The sequence below is a fragment of the Ursus arctos genome, unplaced genomic scaffold, assembly GCF_023065955.2.
Source record: "Ursus arctos isolate Adak ecotype North America unplaced genomic scaffold, UrsArc2.0 scaffold_8, whole genome shotgun sequence".
Classification (NCBI taxonomy): Eukaryota; Metazoa; Chordata; class Mammalia; order Carnivora; family Ursidae; genus Ursus; species Ursus arctos.
In genome coordinates this window covers 23741352-23763905 of record NW_026623100.1, presented here as the reverse complement: position 1 = coordinate 23763905, position 22554 = coordinate 23741352, and positions in this window count along the sequence as shown.

The window sequence follows — 22554 nt, the reverse complement described above, 5'->3', positions numbered from 1 at the left end:
AACAGAGACTACAGATGTTCAGAACTGCTAGGAATGATACTTTGTGAGAGAAAGAATTTGACAAGTTAATTAATATTTTTTTATTTTCTTTTACCTAACCACCTGCTCAGATCAGTCCTGTACTTTGAAGGTATATCCATCTATGATTTTGACAATGGCCTGACACACAAATCTTCATGGCATTCAGACACTGTCACTTTTGGCTACAAGGACAAAGTGCAAGAGATGAAGAGAAGCATTTCCCTGGAGACTGAATGGTCTATCACAGAAGAGGATGTTTAGGTTCATTGCCTATGCTATGAGAGCACTAAATTCCAAATCCCTGATTAACGGCACTGCCCACATGTCCTTTAATAAGCTTGTGAAAGTGTGTGCTTGTGATACGTATGTTCTTTTACAATACAGTTCTGAGGGCAGAGGCCGCACTTTCCCAGTTATAAGGGCAGTACCGATTAAGGATGACACATCTTCATCTCCTTACTTCCACCTCATCCCACTTACCTTAAGTACAACTGAATTCGGCTTGCACTTGATGAACCTACTGAAATTGCTATCTTGAAATTCATCAGTAGCATCCTAAGCGATGAATCCAATAGAATACTATCAAAACACAATCTCTCTATATGATCCCAATGGATTCCTCCCAATTCCTTGAAACTCTGCCTTTCCTAGACTTACATGGCAATACTCTTCCATTTTTCCAACTCTCTCTGGTTACTTTTTGTTTCCTTGGTTGAAAAGGTTAATGATAGCAGTTTATAAGATCAATAAACTTAATTATATGTATGCATAAAGGATGGATGAACCAATGGATCAATAGGTTGATGGATTAATGAATCAATGGGTGGGTAGGAGGATGGGTGAAATGAGATATTGATTTGAACTGGGACACTAGGTTTTATTCTCTGTTTGGCTGGTTAACTACTGTGTGTGTTTGTGTGTGTGTGTATGCATGTATATGCAAGTGTGTGTGTTTGGTTTTAGTAACTGAACATTTTGGCCTTATATATGCAGAAAACAGAGTACATAACAACTAGGCATTAAAATTTAGGAGTAAAATAAGTAAATATAAAAGAATAAATCTGTAACCCTTGACATTCTGATTAAATACTAGAATGACAAGTTTCTATTATCTCTGTTATATAGGATACTAGATGCAATATTGAGAAGAATATTCATTTTTATATTAAATAAACATCTATATAGAACGTATAAATATAAAATATTGCCATGTTGACATTCAGGATATATACATTAAACAAAAACATATATACGTACATATTTTATATATATGCACACACGCTAAATGTCAACACTGCAATATTTTTACACCATGAAAGCATTTCCCATGCTATATTCTACATATCCACAAGGTTGATTCATTAGTTGTTCAACATATATTTCATGGCCTACTATGTATCCAGCAAATTTATACTATTAGAGATACAAAAAGGAAAAAAATAGTCTTTTAGTTATTTCCTCCATGAGGTTTTAAATTTGTTCATACAGTCTTACACATTTTTTACTGAGATTATTCCTAGAAATTTCATATGTTACCATTTTAGTGTAATTTTTTGTTCTTTTTGATGTTTATTACTGATAAAACCACTTATTTATAGTATTTATTTTGAAAGTGGTCACTTTACCAATGTTCTTAGTTTTAATAGTTTTCCCAATGACATACTTTGCTTTGCCTAGGAAACAATGTCATCTGCAAATGGCACTTACAGATACTGAAAGCTTGCAATCAAATATACTCTCTTAGGTTACCAAGAAATGTTGTCTTTTCATTACCTTCTATCAAATAAAACTATTTCTAATGTAGTATTTAAAAACTGGATATATTCTATTCTCTCTCTGAAATTTTCAGGTGGGAATTCAATACAAAACAACTTTTATATCACTTTTTAGCATGCATTCTTGTTAAAGTTTTCTAGTCTCCTCTCTGCCGCTGCCTATGCACCACTTAATAAAATGGATATGAAGCACATTAATATTTTCTTATTCATAACTTAAGTGAGAAAGCACTTTTTAAGTGCTTTTTTTCTTTGCCCTTTTTCTTAGGCAAAGGAATTATCTAATTACACACTGAACTTACAATACTAAGTTCAGATAATTTAATTACGATACCAAACAAATTAGAGTGCTGTAAAGTGTTTTATTTTAAACTACAAGTTTTCATTACTTGGTTTTATATTTATGATTTTTCTAGTGCTTATTCAAAGACTTTATTATTCTATTATAAGCACCGTGAGAATACAATTTGTACTAAGAAAATACTATTATATTTATGATCCATTATAGAATTTTTTGCTACTAAGCCCCATTTTTACAGAATTATGGTAAAATATGCAATGAGGGCACACTTTACTGATGACGCTGAAATTCTGTATTCACCCTCTCTCTCCCACCTTCTTCTTCCTCTAACTAATCAGACTTGTTAATTAAGAGGGAGAAGAATGATTTTTAAAAGATTTTTTTCAAAAAAAATCTGTTTTCCCTACCTTATCTCTCATTTTTGATCAATACTCTTTCCCATCCTTGGTTTCTTATTTTCTTATAAGAATTGCATCCTCCCCTTAAAAGCATCAGCAACAAACTAGAAATGTTTTTAGGAACAGTAGGAAATTTGTTAGGTCAATCAGTCAAATGACTGAAGATAATTGGTTTAACCTCCATATTCCTCCTCACCCACCATTCCCATCCACTGCCCCAGAAGCACATCCGCTTTCAATTCTGGGTCCCAAAGATTTTATTAAGGCACTAATGCAGTAAGCAATTTGCCAAATAGTAGGAAAAGAAATTCTGATTTCATTAATGTTTTATCTAAAACTCACAAGGATTACCAGTTTAAAAAATACAAAATTCATTAAATCAGTTACTCGTTTCCTCTTTTATAACAACAAATAATTAGCTTGACCTTTGCTTTACTAAATTGACTAGCTTTGTGTCTCCAAAACACTGAAATAACAACTCATCCAAAAAAGAAAGAAAACAAGAAAGAAAAAAAAAATCAAACTGGTTGCAAATAGTTTCATGCAGTCAAAACTTCACGTTGAAGTTTGGGGCTAAAATAATTAAATCAACCATATAGTCTGAATGCTTTTTGTTTTTTCTTGTTGTTATTGTTGTTTGAAATAAGATCTCAAACTAACAATTTGCAAGTAGTTATTTGGAGTACATTTTGAGGAGCTTCGAAAACTTAAAAACAATATTCATCGCTCTAAGTCTAGTCCCATATGAGTCACACCTTCATAAAAAGCCAAAATTCATATAAAAAACTTTGTTTAATTTACTCTTCTTACATTTCACAGACTTCTGTATTTAGCATTCTTTGCCATAACTTTAAATCTTTCTCAGGCTCACACTGATTCTTCTACACACAATATAAATATAAATACACGTAATGCACTTAGTTTTTTTAAAAAAAGATTCATTCTCCAAATACAATGAGCTGATTCTCTTCCAGATACATATAGAAAACAATAAATTGTATACTCAATCATTATGATATGTTACTAACATTAGTTGAGATTATTACACTCAGCTCATCAAATCAACACTAGGAAGTGGGCCTATTTGCTATCTTCATTTTACAATAAGAAAACCAAGGTACAGAGAATTAAGTAATTTCCCTGTATTAGTCTTCTCAGGCTGCTGTAACAAAATGCCACAGATTGGGTGACTTACACAAGAGAAATTTATTTTCTTACAGTTTTGGAAGCCAGAAGTCCAAGATCAAGTTTCCAGCTGATTCAGTCTCAGGCAGGGCTCTCGTCCTGACTTGGCATCCTCCCACCGCCCTTGCTCTGTGAAGGGAAAAGGGGGAGAAGGAAGAGAAAAGGAAACTCTCTGGACATATGGACACTAATCCTGTTGGATCAGAGCCTCACCGTATGACTTCATTTAAATTTAGTAACTTCCTTAGAGGTCCCATCTTCAAATACAGCCACACGGGGACTTACGGCTTTAACATACGTATTTTGAGAGGTCACAAACATTCAGTCCGGAACACTCCCTAAAGTTACACAGTTAATAAACTGTAGAACTACGATTAAAATCCCAGCAGTCAGACTCCAGACCCTGACCTCTTAACTATATTCACCCTTTATTATGCTCCTTATAACCAAGCTTTTACTGCATATTAAATAGATTAAGAATTATAGGTACTTTTTACCCACAAAAAAATATAAATCTATATTTTTATATTGCGGGGGGGAGTAGAAAAGCAAGCAGCCTCTATACTTGGCCCTAATCAGTGGCAACTTCTTTGGGGAAATAAATTGCTCGGGAAAATCCAGGTGTAGTTGCTTGTATGTTGTAATTCGTAGAAAGGGCGATGTGAAGTGTAAAGGCCCCTCATGCTCTCAGTCAGACATACCCAAATATCAGCCTCCGACTACGTCCCGGATCCATGCCAGCTGTAGCAAAAGCGCCACTTTCTCTCTTGCTTCTTTGGCCAGCCCGGCCGACACGGCTTAGTGATAGAGAAGACAAGCTGGAACAGCAACGAGCACAGCACAGGGGCGAAGAGGGCGAGCGGCTCTTCTGCGACCTTTCTGATCAACTGGGCTCAACTCCCACACGCTCAGCACCCCAGCTGGAAGTAGGAGAGCTGGACCGGAAGTTGCCCCCGCCAGCTCCCCGCTGGGCGTTCTCAGCCACGGGCTTCCAGGGTGAAGCCTCTCTAGCCCTGCCGTCTCCCCTGCTCCGCCCGGCGGCTCCCGCAACTGAAACCTATCAGTGCATCCACATCTCGTTAGGTTCTTCTCTTTCGGATTTATTACCCTGAGGAAGAGACTGTTCATTGCTATTTTGCCTCACTTCAAAACCTTCCCACTTTTTTCTTTCATAAATTCTTAAATGTTCTACAAGTGTCACATTAAATCGTTGCAGCGTATCAGTGGATATAGATAATGCCCAGCTGGATGTTTCATTTTCAACGTGGTGAACACTGTATCATAGTTTCTCAAAATGACTGAAATCATTATCATTGGGAAATGCATTCCTTTATTAGAAGTATTTAAAGTACTCTTTATTTAGAAGTATATGATTGCCTTTATTTCTATACATTCCCTCAGTCTTAAAATAAAAACTTACCTATCTCTACCACTAAAATATATGCCAGTTCTCTCATTTGTGGAAAGAATTTAACAACACACAAATAAGTTAATTTCCTATGCCGTTATTGAAAAGCACTAATTTTCAATGGCCATTCATGTATAGTTAAATCAAACCACCCTTCATGTTTTATCAATGTTTTTGGCTATCTTCATTTCCTTTAGTGATTTTTGACCTTCATAATTTTGAGACATCTTCTCTAATTTAATTGGCACTGACATTAATTCCATAAAGAGAACTAGCTAATTTAAAGGGCTGAAATCTTAACATAATTTTGAAGCTATTTCATTATATGCTGTTAAACAAGTATATGGTACTAGAGAAAGCAAATAGATTGCATTTCAGCAAGAAGGATTTAGGATAAATATGATATTTCCTGATGGATATTTCCCATTATTTTAAATTATAGAAGTAATAAATATCCTTTTATAGGAACGTTAAAAGCTTTCCTTTTCTTTGATACGTAGGCATCAATAAAGCATGGATCGTAGGTGTCAAAAGTAATACTTAAAGAAATGTATCCCTAAAGCTGGCTGACCTGTAGCTAACATAAAAATCTAAGCATTATTTGTACTTGTGGTAAATGCATATTTGGTCTTTGTCCCCAGTTCCTGACAGAGTTTCTAAAATTCTTGGAATTTACTGAATGATAGGGCTGATAAGAACATCTTTTGTTATTCATAACAAGCCCCTTTCAACCAGTTAATGAGTAACTCTTGGTAGCGCCCCTCCAGACAGCTTTAGAAAGGGGATGGTTGCCAGCAAACCCAATCATGTGTTTAAAGGATTATAACTTTCAGCCCTACCCTCAGGCTTCTGGGGAGGGATAGGGAGCTGGAGATTGATGGCCCTAATCAGTCATGCCTATATAATAGAAGCTCCCTAAGAAACCCTAAACAGCATATGTTAACTATACTGAAATTAAAATTTTAAAAATACAAATATAAAAAAAAAAAAAAACCCTAAATGATAAAGTACACAGAACTTCCAGGTTGGAGAAACATCCAGATGCTAGGAAGGAAGCATGGAAAGGAGAAGTCGTGGAAGCTTTGTACACTCTTCCCATACTTTGCCCTATGCATCTCTTCCATTTGGCTGTTTCAAAGTTATATCCCTTCTAATAAACCAGTAATAATAAGTAAACTGTTTTTCTGAGTTCTGTGAACCATTCTAGCAAATTATTGAACCTGACGGGGGTTATGAGAACCCCCAATTTACAGCCAAGTTGGACAGAGTGTGGGAACCTGAGGACCTAATACTTGGGATTGACATTTGAAGTGAGGGTAGTCTTGGGGGACGGAGTCCTTAAACTTGTGGTGTCTGACACTAAAACTCTGAATAGTTAGTGAAAGAATTGAACTGAACTGTAGGGCATCTGGTTCATATCCTCAGAATCAGAGAATTGGTTGTTGGTATTGGAAAACACCATAGAATTCTTTAAACATCTTCGAAGATGTACATCATATAATGGGGTAAGTATCACCATAGCCATCCTATACTTGTCCAGCCTGGTGTAGGCCACCATCACCTCTCACCTCTCAACGCTTTTCTCAACAGTCCCTTCTCTCCAGAGCAGCCTGAGTGATAACTTATATGTACAAATCATTTGTTCAAAATCCTCTTCCCATTCTAATAATACAAGCAAATGCCTTACCATGTCATAAAATATCACACCTTCCTCTTTAAACTGCTTTGCTTTAGCTCCTCTCCTCTTCCCTCTTCTTTTGCCGCACCGGGCTCTTGTTCTTCCTCCACAAATTCCACCTCAGGGAATTTGGCCTGAAGTATACTTCCTCAAATAGACTCCCTCCCCAAGTCCTTCAGGACTCTGCTCAAATATCACATTATCAGAGAACTTCTTCCTGATTGCTGCTATGATAAAACCCCTTCACACAATATGTCTCCTATTTTTGTTCTTATTTTTTTACAGCAAAAATACAAAGTACAATATGGTCTCTACCTCACTTCCAACTATAACACAAGCTCTGTGCTTACAGGCACTTTGTTTCGTCCCCTAATACAGCTCTAGCTCCTGGACAGAACCTGTTATACACATAAATGAGTGAATATTATTTGGCAGTAATATTGGGCAGTAGTGGAGGTAGACTATTTATTGTCATTTTTCCATACATTTGTATTTAGTAGAAACTACAGGTACGTGACAGTGTATTACAAGACCTAAATCAGTGTTCTTAAAAAGTTGTATGGAGACCAGCTACATCACCTGAATTTGTCATTGTTAGGAGAAAAATTCTAGGCTCTATCCCATACAGAAAAATCAGAATCTCTGAAAATGAGGACCAGGAAGCAAACTTCCTTGGAGTTTGCTTGGAAATTGCTGCCTCAGAGAATGAGTTTCCAAAAGTAAGACCTCTTCATCCTTCACTAGTTCCAAGCCCATTTCCATTTTCTTCACTCAGAACACACCCTTTGCTAAATTCCTACACAACCAATTCCATGATTTCCCCTGCAGACATCCCACCACACAGCCTTCACTTTGCTCTTTCGTTCATTTCAGCAATTGTGCGTTGAAAATATTCCTGTTCCCAAAAGTACCTGTTGGAAATCCTATTCATCCTTAGAAAGCCATATCAAATGCCCCCTCTGCAGGAGGTCTATCTGGAAAACATTCATCAGTCTTCTCATAACACTTTCATCATCAATACTGTATATATCTATAAATTTGTGTAAATTTATGTATCATATATATCATAGAGCCAAAAGTTCAATTCTCAATATCTTGGCAAGAGAATCCAAGTATTGAGATGGGTTTATGTGAATCTGGAAAGAATTTTAAAAGCCTTTTATTAAATATGGGCATGGCCTTGATTTTTTTCCCAGAGTTTTTGAAAAATATGGAAAAGCAGAAGTTACCATGTCCTCATTGCAGTGCTGAGGCACAGTTTCAGTACTTCTGAACACAGGGACAGAAAAGATGCCACATCGTCCAACACGGAGCTACTGAGTAAACATAGACACACGGATACCGAAAAATTTGCATCTTCTTCAAAATAATTTCTATCTTTTTAAGTTCTCCCTGTGAAAAGTGAAACTTTTCTTCCAGTTCAGACAACTCTAGTTTGCTTGCTTTCAAATGAACAAAAAGTGAAAATATTCAGTCTTAGAAAAAAAAAATGTGCTAACGCAAACCATTGGAAAGTTTAATAAGAGTTATTGCTCTCACTTTTTCCCTGAAGAGATTCAACACAATTATTGCTAGAATTTGCCCTAGATTTTTAGTCAGCTGCTGCAAGAGAAAAATAATACTGTCAACGGAGTTAATTAAAGCTTGTGTTAATAAACTACAGCGGAGTGGGAAAAAAATGGCCGGTAGTTTTCAGTATTTCTCACTGGCACCAAATACATTTATTTTTAAACATATGTAACCCCTGTGATACTATCCATAATTTTCATGCTGGGTTCTCTTTCCAAGAAGGCCCACTCGCTTACTTCCTGATATTTCATAGTATGTCAATCTAGACAGCCTATGAAGATGTGCTTTCCATGTTAAGACCTCACAATGCCTCCTTAGGCGATAACATATTTCTAGGTATACTATATATCCCCTCAGTTTCTCTTTATTAATTTCAGAGGTAGGATTCTGTTTTCTTCCTCCATTTTTCCCCACACAAATACTCACTGCCTTAGTCAAATAAGGACTGCCATAGTATAATCCTGCAGCCTGAGTAGCGGAAATATCAGACATTTATTTTCTTGCAGGTCTGGAGGTCACAAGTCCAAGACCAAGACAACATCAGGGTTGGTTTCTGGTGAGAGTGCTCTTCCTGGCTTGCAGACAGCCACCTTCTCACTTTCCCTTTCTCCCACATGCAAGAACTGAGAGGGAGTAGGCTCTTATAAGGACACCAAATCCTATCGAATTAGGGCCCCATCCTTAAGACCTCATTCAGACTTTATTGCCTCCTTAAAGACCCTATGTCCAAATACATCCTATTGGGAGTTAGGGCTTCAACATATGAAGGGGGGAGCAGGAGGGGGGCACAAATCAATCCCTAACACTCACTTATTAAGTTTATTTAAAAATCTAAAAATCTAGAAATAAGGTTTTCACATATTAAGAATCTCAAACAAGTTATATCTCAGCTTGAAAACATTCCTTTTATAAACCTGTAGGGTCTTCAGCAGAAACCAAGTAACAGTGTAGAATTGTATATTATCATATATCAGAGTATTAGAATTTCAAAAGTTAAAAATTTTCTTTTCAATACCTGGGTTCACATACAAGACCTTATTTCAGAAAACAGAGTTCTCTGCATTTGGAGTTTTCTGTTCCAATATTAAAGCAGCTGTTAATATCCATAGCAGAAATATAAGAAAATAATACTCAACGATCCCCTGGTATCTCAAAATGAAAGTCAAAGCACTGTGCCCAAATCCAAGGCTACTACAATTCTGATGTGTGCAATCTTGCCTCCCACCCTGGGGAGTCAGGGTCAGACTTCCCAGGTTCAAATCCCAGCCCCATTTATTTTTAGATGAACAACCGTGAACATGTTATCTCACTTTTAAGTCTCATTCATGCCCTCAACTCATATTTTTTCCCTTAGCCTCTCCTTTGTAGTCATGCCAGTATATAGCCAATTCCTTACCTTTGCTCATATCCCTGCCCTACCTAGAGTGTTTCCTCCTTTCCTACTCTACCAGACCATCTTTCTTAAAGCACCAGCCAAAACACTTCATAGTCCTTGATTACCCCTAGTCATCTATAAACAATCACTAAATATTTGTTAAATACTTCCCATACATCAAGCTCTCTGAGGTCCTCTCATTAGATTCTGCTCACTTATTTTGGTTCATACCAGTCTGTGTTTCATGTATGCATGCATCATCTTTCTGGTTAGGTCATGGACTCTACTCCTTTTTATCACACACAGCACATAGCAGAGTGTATAGTACATAGTAGATGCTCAGTAAATACCTGGTCTTTCTGTGTCGTGTTAAGCTTATATATCCAATTTATTTATGAATACTTTAACTAACCTTCCCTCCCAACTTTCAGAAAACAAGAATATTCTATTTTTGGACATCTAGTGTAGTGCCTTAAAAATAGCGGATGCTCAGGGGCACGTGGGTGGCTCAGTTGGCTAAGCGTCTGCCTTTGGCTCAGGTCATGATCCCTGGGTCCTGGGATGGAGCCCCACATGGGACTCCCTGGTCAGCGGGGAGCCTGCTTCTCCCTCTCCCTCTGCCCCTCCTCCCCGCTTGTGCTCTCTCTTGCTGTTTCTCTCTCTCTCTCAAATAAATAAATAAAATCTTTAAAAAAAAATAGCGAACACTCAAAAAGATTGCGGAATGATTTCCTTCCATTATCAGCATCTTAAGCAGCCGGCTAAGGACTCCTAGGAAAGTGGACAAAGCTGATCAGTGAGCAGTGCCTTGTGCACTTTAAAATGTGTACAAATTCACAGAGAGTGGCTCCATACAGACAGTAGCAGTTGCTTTGTTGAGGTGAAGGTTCCTTCAAGGGAAGCTGGTGAGAAACTCTAGCACAGGCTCAAGGCTCCATGATTTCTATTCCCCTAAAAGGAAAAGTCACTTGACTGCTTAATTGTAAAAAAGTCTCTAAGAGAGGAGAATTGTAAGTGATGTAAGGTTAATCATCACATGTAAATGACACTGTGAATAAAGACTTGCTCACCAAGAGGACTAAGCCCATTGTATTTTATGTAACAATTCAAAAATACGTTTTTTATTCTTATGTTTCTCATACACATTAATTGATTCCTGGAATTTTCCATTCTTTCCAAGTAGCTCTCATCGGTCTAAAAGAATCATGATCCCCATCTTTAAGTATAATTAGTCAATTGCCATGTCAGCTGAAACATGAATTTTCTAAGCATTGTATGTGTTACTGTCTAAGGAAGGGCAAATTCAAGCAGAAAGAAGTACTTAGAAGAATTGTGTCTTCAAGCACAATTATTAAAAAATGTGTCCAGGGGCACCTGGGTGGCTCAGTCGTTAAGTGTCTGCCTTCGGCTCAGGGCGTGATCACAGGGTCCTGGGATCGAGCCTGCATCGGGCTCCCTGCTCTGCTGGGAGCCTGCTTCTTCCTCTCCCACTCCCCCTGCTTGTGTTCCCTCTCTCCCTGGCTGTCTGTCAAATAAATAAATAAAATCTTAAAAAAAAGAAAATGTGTCCAATTTCTATGTGGGGGGAAAAACCCTACCATAGTCAACCCAATCTAACACTATTTTACAAGGCTAATATTTTTTAAAAAAACAGCCATGGATACAGCCACAAAGCTGATAACCAGCTTTAAGGGTAAGCAGTGTGCAAAGGCCAGGCTACCCATATATCAAATTATCATCAAAGCTGTCTTGTGAGCGCTCCAGCCTCTCAGCCCATTTCTATTTCTCCCAATTTTATGACGTTTTGTCCTTCTTCCATCAAGTGTCCCTCTCTTCTCTTTACTCTTCTTCCATCCATCAGAAACTGCTCTTGGGAAAAGATCTTTTCTATCTTGGCATGAATTTGAATCAAAATGGTCCCCGTCCCAGAGATATTTATGTTTAATTCTCTTTTCTCATTATAGAAGAGAAAGTTTTCCCATTTCAAATTAATTTCTGCACTAGGGATGAGGTGGTGGTATTTTCTTCCCGCTAAGTTAAGCAGAGATGCCTGTTAAGGCTTCGGAAGAAAATCAACATCCTTGTAAACACTGATTGTGGTGAAAATAGATATCTCAACCCTCTTCCTCAGCGAAACCCTTCTAGAAAGCTTCAATCTGCTGAGATCATCCAGCACACAAAGATTCAGATAGGCTCTGAAAAAAATAGAGTACTTTTAATAAAAATGAAAATGTAATCCCTGAATCTGGCCTCCTAGGTCTCTGGGTCAGTGAAGCTTCCAAGCATCGTGTTGCTGAAACACTAATACCACCAGAAAAGCTAAGAAAACTTCTCAGGTCACTAAAACTTTCAGGAGGCCTGGAGATGGTTTTGATCTTATCTCTGCAACTGCCCGGAAGGCTCCTTTCTTAAATACATTCTTCAGAATGGGAAGAAATTTCAAGTCTATAAAATTCCCTTTGCAGCCTATCACTGGGCTATTAGGTGTCATACGCTGACTGGATGTTTTATTTTTCAGTGTGGTGATTTGCTTCGTACAAAGGAATTAGGTTTCATACCCTCTTGGAGAGAGGATGTAAGGACACTTCGACAAAGAAGACAACAGCTATGTTTTCCCTTAGCTTATTTTGGTTTATTTTTCAGCTAATGTCAAGACCAAACTATACACGGGGAGGGGGGAAAAAGGCATATCGAACGTTCTCAAACTCTTCAAGTAATAAGAAATTTATGACTCTGATTTAGAGTCGAAAGAATTAAGTGTTGTGAACATCAATGTAAACCTTTGCAATTTTACCATTTCTTCATTTTGCACAAGGATGCGTCTTGTCCCTCCAGCCTCATGCAACTCTTCTCCATCACAAGTTCAGCTGTGAAAATAAGAATGCAAATGCAGAGGCTAACGGCTAATAATGTAAGACAGCACAACATTATGTTTCTGTAGCAACACGCAAACATCTGTGTTGTCTTAAATATACACATCCACATACACACACGAAAATGTTTATAAACAGCCGCATATAAAGTCACAATGGTGAGACATTCATAAGCCAAAAGACACATGGAAAAATACATTCTCTGCCTTTCTAAGTAGCTGAAGAGCATATAAGATATTAAACAAACCTGGCCTTGCTCCCTATACATTTTACAGATGCAGTCGCTGTTCCAGTGCAAATCCTTTAAAAAACAGTTTAGAGTAAAGAGCTGTGTATCTTAAAGATAAGAGTACAATCATTTCTTAGAAAACAAAACAGTCCACTCAAATCTGTCAAGCTTATAGCACATAAAGTTATACAAATGTGGTTACCTTTCAGTTTATCCATTGAGAAATGTCTGGCAGTATACTGGCTTATAATTTCAGACTGGAAAATGGTGTCATCTATTTCTAATATAGGAATATAGTTTCTATATAAAGAAAAAAGATTGTCAACACTTAGAGTCTGATGGGTGTTGATTTTTTCCAGTTTCACAATAGCTTAAACTCAAAAGGATTACTGATGTTTAAACTGAAATGTTATGTAGTATATATTATTAAAAATTATATATATATAACAAACTTTTACATGATTTATTATGGAGACTAAAAAGCTTATTAAATTAATTGGACCTTGGGGCACCTGGGTGGCTCAATTAGTCCAGCATCTGCCTTTGGTTCAGGCCATGATCCCAGGGTCCTGGGATCGAGTCCCGCATCAGGCTCCCTGCTCAGGGGGGAGCCTGCTTCTCCCTCTGCCTCTGTCCTTTCCCCCCCACCCTGCTTGTGCTCTCTTTTTCTTTTTCTGTCAAATAAATAAATAAAATATTTTAAGGAATATTAATAATCAAAAATATACTGAGAAAATACTATTATTTTGCTAATTGATAACTAGTATCCTTTTTATCCTCCAAAATAATCCAGGAAGGCATGCATTTAGTCATCTAATCTTCTTGGTCTACTTTAATCTGGACAAGGTCTTCATTCTTCCTTTGTCTTTCATGAACTTGACATATTCAAAGAGTACTAACCAATTATTTTGTAGGATGTTCTTCAGTTTGGATGTGTCTACTATTTCCTCACTATTGAACTGAGTTTATACACTTTGAAGTGACATGTGTCCTTTTCAGTGTGTCGTATTAGGAGACACATGATGTGAATGTATTCATCCCTGGTATAGTCTTCCATGGTTCTCCACTATAAAGCTACACTTTTCCCATTATATCTTATGGGGAGATACTTTGAGACTGTAAATATCCTATTTCTCATTACTGATTTTAGCATTTATTGATGATTCTTATCTGAAACAATCCTTTTGTAATATTTCTATTGCTATCATTCTTTCTACATTTATTATTTTAGACTAAATTGTATAAAGAAGTTTCTCTTCTCTCTTGATTTATTTATTCAATTATTTGTTTCTATCCGTAAGTATTCATACTTTCTTGTTTTACCACATGGATTAAAATCCTTCACTAATATTATTCATTTTTTGCTTACATTGCCACTGATTTGGCCACTGTTAATCCCTTTGAAGTTGGCTTTTGTGTCTTTTTGATATGTCCCAATCATTTTCTAAACACTTCCTTACTTTCTGGCACCACAATATATTCTGGTTTCATCATGTAATTTCTCTGCTTCAGCCACAGAACCAGCTAGTTCTCCAAGGAGTTCTTGTCTCTTTTGTTGGAGACCAATGTTTAGCAACTGAGATGTGGTTGAGAGATGTGCTCATTCATACTGGTGTGTTATTGCTTCTAGATCCTTTCACTGGCAGAGCTAAGAAATATATATTGATGTGCAATGAATCATGAGTTCATGCCAATTCCTCCAGTTCTAATCTGCTAAAAAGGGCCCAGCACTCACAGCTAGGTCATATTATTCTTTTGAATATAAATACGGAATATCAACATCAAAACAGGTAACTGATAAAGTAAGAGAAAACAAGACGACTTCATAATTTTTTTAACACAGACAAAAACAAGGTCACTGTGCCACCCACCAAATATCAAATATCCCTCTCTCCAGGCTGAAATAAATGGTTGGTACTTCTTTTCTGTTTATAGTATTATTCCCATTCTGTCTACCTTCCCTATAAATACAATTATTGAGATACCCAAAGACTGAATTGCCCCACTCTCTGACAGCATTCAACCTAGAGGGAACCCCCACTTCCTTAGACTTTCATTCAGTTCACTCCCCAAAAAAGCCAAAATCTTATGATTGGTTCTCTTTAAAAATTCTCTGAAACACTTCTCGGTTCCCGCCGGTGTGCGTTCTCCCTTCACCGCAATGAATAACAAACCTAACGTGTCAACTACAGCTGTGTTCTTGGTGGTCTTCCGCTGAAGGGCTCTGACAGCAACAAGATTTATTCTAGCATTTCACCTTTCCTTTATTGTAACTCCTCTTTTGGACAGTGAAAAAATCTGGCTGTCATGGTGCACAGTGTATTTACTTATTTGCTTAATCTGGAATACACACAAAATAGCTTCAGAATTGCTAATCTATACACCTGTGAAAACCTCAGCTACTAACTCGAGTTCAACATGTGTGTTTAATGCTTTTTATCTTTAGCCTCAGAATTTAGTAAAAATTCTGTTTTTCAAAATTTCTTAGGTTAATTCTCTTCTTCCCCTTCTCCCCCTCACTGTGGTTATGCTATTTATTGTAATACAGATTTAGGTTCATTTGTTTCTATTTGTTTTCCACGTTGGCTTTCTTGTAGCCATGTTAATTTTAATAATCTATTTTTGAGTATATGAAGCATTGTGTGTTTCTGAAAGTCAAAACTAAATGGGAAGGTATATTCAGAGAAGTGTTACCCTCACCCCTCCTACCCTATTCCAATTGTCCACTCCACTATCACTTATTTCCTATAATATACGGTTTTTATCTTTAGTTTTTGCTTTATATCTTCCATGTTTCTTCTTCCTCAAATAAACAAACATGTGTACATTTTTTTTTATTTTCCCTTTTTTCTTACACGAATGATAGCATATTCATTTGTATAAACACTAATTTTCACTTAATTATATATGCTGGATTTTTTTCTTTTTTTTTGCTTTTTAAAAACTTGATAATATATTCTGGAAGTTGCTATATATCAGTTTTAAAGATCTTCTTCATTTTTTTACAGGCACATTATTCCTCGTTGTGTCTAAATATCATAGTTCATTTAACCAATTTCCTATGTATAATCATTGAGTTCAAGTCCTATAGTTTGCAATTCCAAACAATATTGAATAAACTTGTGCATTTATATGTTTATATTATTCGAGGTGTATCTTCAGGTAAATCCTATAAGTGGGATTATTGAGTCAAGAGGCAAGTAGGCATGTAGCTTTGTTAGATATTGCCAAATTCCCATCCAATAGAGTTATATATATTTGCATTTCCACCCACAGTATATGACAATTCTGGTTGTTTTTCAGCCTTGCCAACATATCAAGTCATACTTTTTAATTTTCACCAATTACAGAAGGTGGTAAACGGTATTTGTGTAATTTTTATTTTAATTTTTCTAATTATGCCTGAAGTTGAATGCCTTTTTATATTTTTTTTGTTTTATTGTTATTGTTTTAAACAACTTTACTGAGTATAATTGAGATACAAAAAAACCCCTGCACATATTTAATGTATACAATTTGATGAATTTGGACATACACATATAACCATGAAACCATCACCACAATCATGGTAATAGCCATGTCCAAAAGTTTCTTCGTACCCCTTTGGGTATTTTGTTTTGTTCTGTGTTGTATTTTGTGTCGCACCAAGACTACTCAATATAATAAGGACCCTCTTAAGTTTTTAAGTGCACACCCCAGTTTTGTTGACTACGGGTGTCATGCTCTACAGCAGACCTCTAAAACTAATTCATCTTGCATGTCTGAAACTTTATAACAATGGAAGAACTGCTTATCTTTCCCTCCCCTTGGCCCCCGATCACCACTGTTTTATACTCTGCTTCTATAAGTTTAACTATTTTAGGCACCTCATGTAAGTGGAATTATGCAGTATTTGTCCTATTGTGACTGGTTTATTTCACTTAGCATAATCTCTCCAGGTTCACTGCTATAACTCAACAGCAAAACAAACAAACAAAACTAATAAAGACCTTAAATAGACATTTCTCCAAAAAAGGACACAGAAATGACCAATAGATATATGAAAGGATGTTCAACATTACTAATCACCAGGGAAAGACAAATCAAAACCACAGTGAGATATCATCTCATACCAGTTAAGTCGGCTATTACTAAAACAACAAGACAGCAAGTATTAATAAGGATGTGGAGAAACTGGAACCCTTTTCATGTTTAAGGGCTCTTTTTATTGTGAATGATCTATGTATGTCTTCTTCCAATTTCTACTAGATTTTTAAAATTTTTCCCTCTAAGTTTAAGAGTTTATTATGTATTAGGGATATTAATCCTGTATATGCAATATATATTAAAAATATTTTCTCCAAGCTTATCAAATGCCTTTGATTTGGTTTACAATTTTTTCATGCATTTAAAAACATTTTGTATAGACAAAGTCACCCATTTTTTCTTATTGCCTGTCATTTTACAATTGTTGGACTACTAGTATATACTCTGTTGGACAGAAGACAGGGTACTATGCTTGACAGCTTAACCAAAACTGTTAGGTAGAAAAAGAGCAAGTACCCAAATAAAAATATGCTGGGCAGACAATAGCAGCGAATAACTGCAAATTATACAGAATAATCCCAGACTGGGGAGCTCCTGCTTATCTCTTCCTTTCTAACCCACACCCATTCTAGTCTCTGTGCTTATTCCACTCTTCACAAATGCAGGTTTCTCAAACCAACCTCCCTTTGTGCCAAATGGCAACATAGTATTTACACAGCTGTACAAAGAGATTCTTCAGTCCCTAGAGCAAAACTTCAACAGAGAACAAAACCAACTCAGAATTTATGTTGCTGCTTTAATACTCGAAGTGTTACAAAAACAAACAGCCAGTGAAACCACAGCTTTTGTTCTTTCTCAGTATCCATGACATGAAACTTCTGTCAATGCCAAATCATCTAGGCCCCATTCTCATGTCCCTTGCACACTTTTATGATCTCAAAAATTGCCTCCAGGAGAGAAGATGGCACAAGATCAGTTTGACATCTGAAAGTTGGAAGAGATATCAGGGTTACAATGGCTAATGCATTCTGAAAAGTGAAATAGTGTGTGTGTGTGTGTGTGTGTGTGTGTGTGTGTGTGAAAACTTGACCTTTCAATATTTTGACTTGTTCGCATTTCTTCTTGCCCTTCGTCTCTAGAAAATAAGACGATAAACAAAAACAATGAGTAATGAGTGTGCAATACAGCAAGGCAGATAAGATATTTAATAGAAAATTCACAACTTATAATCAGCAATATGCCCATTACAGTAAACCAAAGTAGGAATAGATTGGTTTTCACCTTGCAGCTTTTCAAATCTGATAAAAAGGAAAATTAGGTTGCACATTAATTTTTAGTAAGAAATTGCCATAAAATGATATTTTTCTTTGTTCATATAGTTTTCATTTTACCTTAACGTAAATGCCAAAGTTTTTCGTGAAAGCCAATATTCTTTATTTAATCTAATGGAATTTTACATCACTTTATTCCATTTTTACACTGTTGATATCAATCAGCATCTGTCTGTAGTTTGCATTCGAAAAGAAAGAAACAGGGACGCCTGTGTGGCTCAGCTGGTTGAGCGTCTGGCTCTTGGCTTCAGCCCAGGTCATGATGTCAGGGTAGTGGGATGGAGCCCCACGTTGGGCTCCGTGTTTAGTGGGGAGTCTGCCTGAGATTCTCTTCCTCTGCCCCTCACCCTCTCGCTCTCTCTCTCTCTAAAATAAATAAATACATCTTTAAAAAAAAAATGGCAGAGGAATTGAGTAGACATCCTTCCAAAGAAGACATACAAATGGCCAACAGGTACATGTAAAAATGCTCAACATCACTCATCATCAGGAAACTGCAAATAGATAGAGAAAACAGATTGGTAGTTTCCAGTGGCGGGGGGCTGGAGTTGTTCTGAGGGGCAATGGGTGAATGTAATCAAAAGGTACAAACCTCTGGTTACAAGATGAATACGTTCTGAGGATGGAATGTACAGGATTGTGACCATAGTTAATAATACTGTACTACATATTTCAAAGTTACTAAGAGTACATTTTAAAAATTCTCATCACGGGGCGCCTGGGTGGCTCAGTCATTAAGCGTCTGCCTTTGGCTCAGGGCATGATCCTGGCATTCTGGGATCGAGCCCCACATCAGGCTCCTCCACTGGAAGCCAGCTTCTTCCTCTCCCACTCCCCCTGCTTGTGTCCCCTCTCTCGCTGGCTGTCTCTCTCTCTGTCAAATAAATAAAAACTCTTTAAAAAAAAATTTGTCTTTAAATAAATAAATAAATAAATAAAATAAAAATTCTCATCACAAGAAAAAATATAACTATATAAGGTGATAGATGTTAACTAACTTGTAGTGATCACTTCACAATATATACATGTCAAATCATTATGATTTACACCTAAAACGAATGCAATGCTATATAACCATTGTATCTCAATAAAACTGGAAATAGAAAAGCAAACACTATTTTTAGTAAGCATTACAGGTCATGATGGAAACTTGGTCATAATCAGAGGCTGTTTTTGTCAATATATTACATCCTGTATGATTGGATGAATCTTTGAGACCTGAATCAAACCCTTGAATTCACTAAAATAGATGTTATTGCTGAGGACACATCAGCTGTCAAGGTTGAAGAGAAATCACCATCATCACATCCACAGCCAACTAGATCCCTCCCAAATAAGGATTTCCACACTTTCTTGTCTCAAATCCCAAATCTTCCAATACTAGCTGTGTGTGATAAAAGGCATGTAAAGGCTTTTACTCTCTGAACCTCGGTTCCTCACCTAAATAATGCCGAAAATAATTAAAGCCTCTTAATTTTGTCATGAGGAGGAAACGATAACTTTCATCAGATACTTTTGGTTTGACTTATACTTCATTGTCCATTCCTTTTCATATCTTTATCATTTCTATCTCCTCTCTCCAATTCCTTAATATTGGATTGCCCCAGAGTTCAGTCTTTTCTTCTCTTATTATTCCCTTGGTGATTTCATCCAATATGATTACTTGAAATACCACCTAGATCAGCACTATCCAGCAGAACTTTCTTCCATGGTGGAAATATTCTATATGTGTATTATCCAATACAGTAACCACTAACCTCGTGAGGCTGCTTGAGCACTTTCAATATGCCAGTGCACGTGGCGAGAAGCTGTTGTGTTGGACAGTGCAGATCTGCATAATGACTCCCAATGTATTATTCCAGATCATATATCTGTCAGCCTACTTGAAATTTCCGATTGGAGATAGCAAATATACATCTCAAATTCTGCATGTCCAAAACTGAAATAATCTTCCCTCTCACTGCCCCTGAAGTGATACAAGTTCACTTTCCAGTAAGCTAAGACACAAAATTTGGAGTCATCTTTTACCCCTCTTGTTCTCTCATACACCAAAGTATATCCAGGTTCTGACCACTTTGCACCATCCTCTCTGATATCGTCAGGGTTTAAAGTCACTATCGTCTTCCAAGAAGACTACTGTGATCAAATCCAATCTGCAATCCCCTCCCCCTACCTACAGCTATTCTTAACTTAGTATGCAAAACTATCCTATTAAAATATGTCAGATCATGGCACTCCTCTGTTCAATACTGTGCAGTGACTCCTTGTTTCAGAACAAAGCCATATTTTTTACACTGGCTTCTAGTTTCTGTATGGTCTTTGATATTCTACTAACACAAGCCAATTTATTCACTGTGTTCCAGACATACTGTCTTTTTGTTTTCTTAAACATAACAGGACACACCATTCTTAGCACATTACCTGTAGTAAGCCTGAAATGATCTTATCCCAGATATCCACTTGAATAATGCCTTCATGTCCTTCCAGTTTTTGCTTAAATGTCTCATTTTAATAAAACCCAACTAACCATCCTATTTAATACTGCAAATTATCCTCTCACTTCTGACAATATTGATCTCTGTTACCATGCTTTATTTTTTTTTAACCTTTATCAGTTAACATCAGCCAAGGTTGGTAGAAAGCCAATGGTATGATCAAATGAAGGAGACTGGAGGTGTCACTAGGCAAATAAAAGGAAAATTAATAATGGTGAAGCATACTGGAGCTAGAACATCAGGATTCTGGCACCACTCTAGGCTAAAAGGGCAAGGGAAGGAACAGCAGTTTTCTTGACCCTGAGAAACCTATAGGAGTTCTACAGAGGTTGCGTTAGTTGCTAGAAAGCCCAGCGATTATCAACACTTAGACCAGTAGGAAGACAGAAAAACTTTCATGCTCCTACCAGTCTCTGATCTCTTTTCATTTCTTCTTATTGGGTGAACTTAACTGGAGGCCAGAAGACAACAGAGCCTTTGATTCATCTGTAAAAGTCAGACTCTCAGAGCTCTGGGAAGGAAGAGGAAAAGATGAAATAAATTTAGAGAAGCAAACAGAATGTCAATCACATTCACTTCTAATGTACTATATATTTTACTTATGTGCTATTGTTATTTCTTTTTCTTGTTTATCATCTGTATTCAATCTTAAAATATAAACTATACAGGGCAGGAATCTTTGCTTTGTTCACAAATACATCCCAAACACAGAGGACACTGTGGGCTCATAGTAGGTGTTCAATAAATTTTTTATTTTTTTGGTTTTGTTTGTTTGGGGTTTTTTTTTAAAGATTTTTATTTATTTGACAGAGATAGAGACAGCCAGAGAGAGAGGGAACACAAGCAGGGGGAGTGGGAGAGGAAGAAGCAGGCTTCCAGCGGAGGAGCCTGACGTGGGGCTCGATCCCAGAACGCCGGGATCACGCCCTGAGCCGAAGGCAGACGCCCAATGATTGAGCCACCCAGGCGCCCCTCAATAAATATTTTTGAATGATTGAACACCTAGAAATGAAAACATCTAGAAATTTCCTAAAATATGGTAAAAGCTTAAAATTCTGTTTTTCCCCTTCCCCCATTGTCTAATACTTCATCTGCCAAATATCCTTACCTGATATTTACAGTTAGTTATGAAGACATATAAATTTTACCTGTGTAATAACTTATGCATCTAATTCCTCTTTTCCACCCCTCCTGCTCCTTCCATTTTCCTAGGCCCTCAGGATATCATCCCTGTGTCATAATAGCTTCCTAACTGGACTCTCTACCTCTTGCCCTCATCCCTTTAGCCCGTCTTAATAAATCTGCCTGGAATTCAATGCAAAAGAAAAAAACAGAAGGGAAAAGCATCAAAATTCAATTATTTTTAAAAAATTGTTGAACTCATGATAGATATAATTGAAAACTTAAAAATAGAAAAATGCACTAGGAAGAATAAATGTCAAATACAACTTTTACAAAGAGATAATATCTACATGATAATGGAAAATTCACATCGATTAGTAATGAGAGCTTTAATCCAGGGAGAAATCAATGGACAAAATTCAAGAATATATATATACACAAATTTATATATAAATTTATATATGTAAATATATATAAATTGACAACTAAATGCACTTATCAATAAATATTTATATTTACACATATATTTATATAAAATTTATATATATATGTTCATATATTTTATATATATATATATATATATATAAGTTTACACCTAAATGCACTTATCCAATAAATATTTTCACTCTTCAACCTTGAAGAGCACTGGTTGTCCTTTGCCTTTATATTTTCCCCTGTCTGTATCTTCCTTCTCCTCCTGCCTTATTTCTCAACCCTCTGTTTTTGGCCCTCTCTCATTCTATATAATCTCCCTTGTTGATGCCATCC